The sequence below is a fragment of the Amblyomma americanum genome, chromosome 6, assembly GCF_052857255.1.
Source record: "Amblyomma americanum isolate KBUSLIRL-KWMA chromosome 6, ASM5285725v1, whole genome shotgun sequence".
Classification (NCBI taxonomy): Eukaryota; Metazoa; Arthropoda; class Arachnida; order Ixodida; family Ixodidae; genus Amblyomma; species Amblyomma americanum.
This window is the reverse complement of record NC_135502.1, coordinates 97,585,217-97,591,413: the sequence shown is the minus strand read 5'-3', so window position 1 is coordinate 97,591,413 and position 6,197 is coordinate 97,585,217.

The following is a 6,197-nucleotide window of genomic DNA, read 5'->3' as shown; positions in this document are numbered from 1 at the left end:
TCAATCAATCAATCAATCAATCAATGAAAGACACAATCAATCAATCAATTAATTAAACAATCGATCAACCAATCCACAAATCAATCAATTAATTAATCAACAATCGATCAACCAATCCACAAATCAATCAATAAATTAATCAATCAATAACTCCGTTATGATCTCTCCGGATTCAAAAATGAGGCAGTATGGCAGTGTCGATCCACCGATTGAAGCTGCCACATGAGTGATGATTACATGCATGTAGGTTAGTCTCAAATCACTCTAGGACTTTCACCTTGTGGCGGGAAAAAAGTGAAAGCGGCAGCTTTTAGTTTCGCCATGCCATAAATGAACACGTGAAGATGTATCTTCCATGTGATTGAAGTGCCTGCCACAAGTATGCGCACCACGGCTGAGTTGTTGGGATAAGTTGAGCGCCAGCACACAAGGTACCGTGACCTAGGGGGGCCCACATAGGCTGCTTCTCCGGGAATTTTTCGCTCACAACATCGACGCTGATGACGAAGCCGGATTATCTGCAGAACGAGAGCCTTAAGGCTTCCGCGCAATGGTTTCCGCGATCAACGAACCCTTCGAACCCAAAGGAACGGCGGCGTGGTGTAGAGCTAGGTGTCCCTGTGGCGCTGCGGTCATGCGCTGTACTGGCCAGGGTTTGTAAATGGGCTTTCCGGCAGCGGTTAACTTGAGCTGCAGGCGGAGCGCGCTTGGTTTCTCCCTCTGCTCCTCCTTTTTCCTACGCCTCTCCTGGATCGATCGTTCGAAGTGCGACCACTTAAAGGCCACTAATACAATATATAGTGAGGAAAAATTATGATAATAACTGTTCTCAGTGAAAACTAATTCTCTGGATCTTTCTAGCTTTTATGATGTTTATTCGGCAGCTGAAGACGCGTTTATTTGTCATAAAATTGAGCTGAAAAATCCTCCAACCAGTCAATTCGAACTCTTGACCCTTACCGAAAAGGATGGCCTGCCACCGGTTTGAAGTGAACCCCGATGGAGTGAACACACTCTGGGATCCGCGCTCACAAGTCAGAGATGAAGCACACATTTCAACGTGCGAAACTGACCGGTGATGACGACATCTCCATCACTGTTTTAGTGCGTTAACGTGCACTAAAACCACCAGCCTCAGATTTCGCCGACATTTTTCTCTCCGAAGCCTCTCTCCGTCACCCTGAGGTTTGCTCGGGAAGAGAAACCTGGGTATCAAAAGCCCCACCAGTGGCTCTGTTGAGCAGCCAACTGCCGGGTCAGTGGCACATCTCAAGTTGGCCGCTGCACCACTACTCCAGGAGTGGTATGAGGACCACCAGCGATCTATAAATGTGAACTAGAGAACGACCAATTCTGCATATATGGGTATTAACCCATAAGCGCTTTCGCGTATCGCGCCATACCCTTAAGACGAAGGTCTGAAGCCCCTTTTCTTTATCTTATCTTTGTTTGAAGGCTTTGTTTGAAGCGAGCCGCGAACCGAAAGCGGAGTGAAAACCGAAGGGCTAGCGCTCCCAATTCGGATTTGGTCTAATCATGCTAAATCGTCCACCATTTTGTATTGTCTTTTGCCTTATAAAAGTTTCGTCTTCGGTGAAAGTACAGTATGTGATTCGAACGCAGCGTCCTATGAATAAAGGCCAATTTCGATTAGCCCCAACCGACCCTTTAAGGACGCTACGTGCACGTACCTATAATCAGGAAAATATCTGATTTTTAAAATAACTTACTTCCAACTAAATGTGTTCTGGAGCAGACTCATTGATTGGGAGCGTATCATGAGCAAATCTGACCGGAAAGTGTTTTCCATTTTTGAAATTTACAGGCGTGCTTCCTCCCAGTGGGCGATCCGGCTTGTATCGCAAAAAAACACATACGAAGTTAGTAGTCGCCGCTGTTGCCCTCGTGATGCCACTATCAAGGCTAATAATAATTGGTTTTGGGGGAAAGGAAATGGCGTAGTATCTGTCTCATATATCGGCGGACACCTGAACCGAGCCATGAGGGGACGTATAAAGGATGGTTTGGTTTAGTTTATAGGGGTTTAACGTCCCAAAGCAACTCAGGCTATGAGAGACGCCGTAGTCAAGGTCTCCGGAAATTTCGACCACCTGGGGTTCTTTAACGTGCACTGACATCGCACAGTACACGAGCCTCTAGAATTTCGCCTCCATCGAAATTCGACCTCCATGGCCGGGATCGAACCCACGTCTTTCGGGCCGGCAGCCGAGCGCCATAACCACTCAGCCACCGCGGCGGCTGGAGGTATAAAGGAGGGAGTGAAAGAAGAAAGGAAGAAAGATGTGCCGTAGTGGAGGGCTCCGGTATAATTTCGACCACCTGGGGATCTTTAACGTGCACTCACATAGCAAAGCAAACGGGCGCCATAGCGTTTTGCCTCCGTAAAAACGCAGCCACCGCGGTGGGGCCATCATGGAATGCCAAGTGACATTTGGACTCACGGTATACCACCGATAGCTGTATGAGAGATTTTTCTGTCTTTACTTTTTGTTTTTAACTGCAACTGCAATCTTGGGGTTTGCCTAAGTTGGTCCGGACTGATGTCGACGAATTCTTCCTGTCAGGGACACTTGCGCGTTCCCTCAACACCTTCCTGATTACCTGATTCTTATTTCACATTCTGGAATGCCGTGTCACTGTGGCGCTGTTACTATCAGGCGAAGACGCCCTCCTGCTCAATGTCCTGAAGTAAATCCGTGCAGAGTTGCGGGCTGCATCGCCTGCATTACGGATGTCCGGCAGTTCGGCTTTGGCTGCGTTGTGGGTGACCGCCAGACCACGCAGGCTTACATATTTAGTACTGAGTGATTTGGTGGCCGGCGGGTACCTTGCTCGCCGCAGTCTATAGTGTTGGAGGACATTTCAGTAAAAGTCAGGCCGTCATCTGGCGTCGCCTACAAGCAGACACATTCGCCAGTCCGGCTATATGAAGTGTCATATACCCGGAACAATTCTCATAAAAATGTAAACGATGTAAAGCTAGGGCCACGCTTTACCATATTAAATGGGAATGCCCTCGGACTCCCCCTGGGCATTACCAAAAAAAGTATAAGGACCAGTGTGAGACCTATCTACTTAGCTCCGACCCGGAGAATCAAGCAAAGATCATCCCAGTGTCCGAAGGCGCTGCCAGCGCCTACGAGGTCCTGACTGCCGTCTAAAGCAGGGGTGTTATCCCCACAGTGTGGAAATGAAGTTACTGATGATGGTAATGATGATGACGATGCGTATTTTGTGGCGCATCGAGTTAGCGGTGAGCCGAATGTTTCATGGAGGTGTGCAGCACTGTTATAAGAGAGATTTAGCGCAGCGGAGACGTATTATTCCGGACGCCGCCTGGCAGTGGCTTCACCTGGACGCACCCACGTCACAGCGCGTGCGCAGCCGGCTTCCAGTAAGCCGGTATACGGCTAAGCTAATAAGTCTCCGCTACGCTAAATCTGTACTACCTGTAAGACAAGTGCTAATACGAGCGTGCGTCATGATTTTTTGTCTCACTGTCCACGATATCGCAAAAAAAAAATCATAGGATGGTTACGAGCGTGTAACACGGATGTTTAGGAGTTAGCTGTGGAGTGGCAGCAGAGAAAGAAGCCGGGTGCAGGGCCGGGGGAACACATGTACCCATCCTTGTACAGTGGTGTGGTTCGAATCAACTACCTCCCGCAGCCCAGCCACTACACCTCCCGTCGCCTCCGAGCCTCTCTCCCACCTTACCTCTCCCTCATCTCCCCCGAAAGTGGAGACGAGGATTTACCTCGGTCCACTTTGACACCCGCCGCCTCCTACCTTCTCTCTCCATCCGCCCTCTCCATCCTCTCCTCTAAATATAGAGAAAGGGGGATTTCCCTGTCTGCAGTTTACCACCTGCCAACCAAGGCAGATGGCAGGTGGCGGTGAGGAAGCCGACGACGGGGTTCAATTACAAAAGACAGCACGAAACTGAAGAACTGGCTAAAAAGATATAAGGCTTTCAGTCTAAAAAATCACCCGCCATTTTTGGACCCTGCAATGTGTATGACAGCATAACATGGAAGTAGTAGTAGTGGTAGTAGTAGTAGTAGTAGTAGTAGTAGTAGTAGTAGCAGTAGTAGTAGTAGTAGTAGTAGTATCGTCACGCGATGCACCAGAGCTCTTGCTACCGTGTATATGTCGGTTTCCGCAGATGCTGCACTGTTTTTCTTTAAGCCATTGTTTCTCGTAGAGTGTGGAAACGTGCAGACCAGCCACGAGAACGGTCAATAGGGTCAAACCACACTGCGTAAGCCAGCCGCCAATGGCCACAGAGCCGCGCTGATACCTCTTATACGCGCCACTTGCGTGGCTTCGCGTTAGCGCATCTGCGGCGTCGTTAAAGATGCGGCCACATGGACCAAGACCGCGCCTCTTTGCGCAACGTAGAACGCGTGTGCGCGCTGTGCAAGGTAGCCGCGGGCCATCGATAACGGTTTTTTTTTATTTTTTTCCCAGGTTTTATTTTCGTTCTGGCTCTCTCTCTCTGTCGCACAGTTTCCTCCTAACTCTACTCGGTTGCGTTCCCTCGCGTACTCATCGACCTCGCAGCTAGGCCGATTCGTTTGAGCGGAGAGGGTAGTATTTGCCCTTGACGGCAGGGGAGCGGCAGTCGCTGAAAGCAGGTAAAGACAATCTGCCGGCAGGTGGCGCACAAGGACTTAAGACGAAAGTTGTTGTGGGACAATAAAAAGAGCGAAAAAGAAAGTGTCCCTGCCCGTACCGCTAGGTGTAACGGGCTTAGGACAGTGGTACACGAACCAAAACGGGTGGCGTTAATGGAGCCCAAGCACTGTGCCACAAACACGCTTGCACTGGCTTGGGCTTTCACGCCCCTTTTATAGAGGGCAGTTCGACCTCGTATACATGAGGGAGCGATTATTTAAATATAAAGATTCTTAGGAACTGTAAGATGGGACGTTTGTTTGTTGCCTTTTTTCCCCGCTGTTTATTTTAAATCCGTTTAATAGATTGCTAAAATTTGTTCATTTTTATCTTCCTGACATCCTGCTTGTGTTATATTGGAAGAGCACTTTGCGAGAAGTGTATAATTCATCATTCGATCCTAGTGGGCGTTGGTTGGCGTGTTCTGAACTAATTATCGCCACTTGACACGCACTTAAAATACGATACCGTAAGAAACGTATAGCTGCCAGCCAGAAAGCCTTATTATGGAAACCATTCGGTGTGGTTTAAACGCGTAAAGCTATCTTATGGCTTCAAACTATGCTGGTCTAAGTTCAAGCGTTTAATCTGTATTCGCTGGCTACAAGCATCAACCAAATAGAAATTTCTTACCGACAGTTAGCCGCAAGATTTTATACACTACATATCCAGATAACAAGCGACAAAGGCTGATAGAAACCAGTCTCTATCACTCGAATTTTTCAAATGCTCGCAAATCTTGCTCGAAAAATTGTGCCGTTTCTTGACCTCGCAGTAATTTTTGTTTTTCAAACTCACTAAACTCAGATCTAAAAGCGTCTCACTGGTTTATTTTTATATAGTGTTTCTTATGCGCCACCACAATAGGGTGGCGCAGGATGTACGAGGAAAGCACTGTGATACGCACATGCTCTGCAGTCGCATCGCCGCTGCATCTTTAAAACTTTGTCGAGGATTGAAAACAACCATGCCGACCGGCCACCAGTGGCCGAGAACGCGCCAGTCACTATTGGCACATTCGCGTCCCTAAAGGGACTCGTCCGCAGCAAGGGTCTCGGCCATGAGCATGTGACCGTCCTGGTGAGCTTATCAAGCGGCTTGATAGGGCCAGCTTTGAAGCAACAGACGTACACCAATGGCTTTAAAGAAAATAAGCGCCAATTTTGTTGGACTATATTTTTTTAGCTGCGAAAGCTTGAACCCACCTACTACGAAGCTCGGATACAGCAAACGCTACCCGCGTGACCGTCAGATTAGTTATAAGTGTGTGCGTATGTTATATCTGAGGCTGACACATTAAAATTTTTTATATGCGAGTTGGTACATTTATCATGATAAAGACTCTATTAAGAAACTCAGCAGTTTTGAGCGCGCAGGCTCCCGGGCCCCGAACGGCTCCAATGCGCTCAAGCGCTGGTATTCCTGCATTCGATAACGCTGGCAGCCCTGTCGGTAGCGATGATCTGCGCTACATGGTCCCCGGAGCGCAGCTAGGTCTC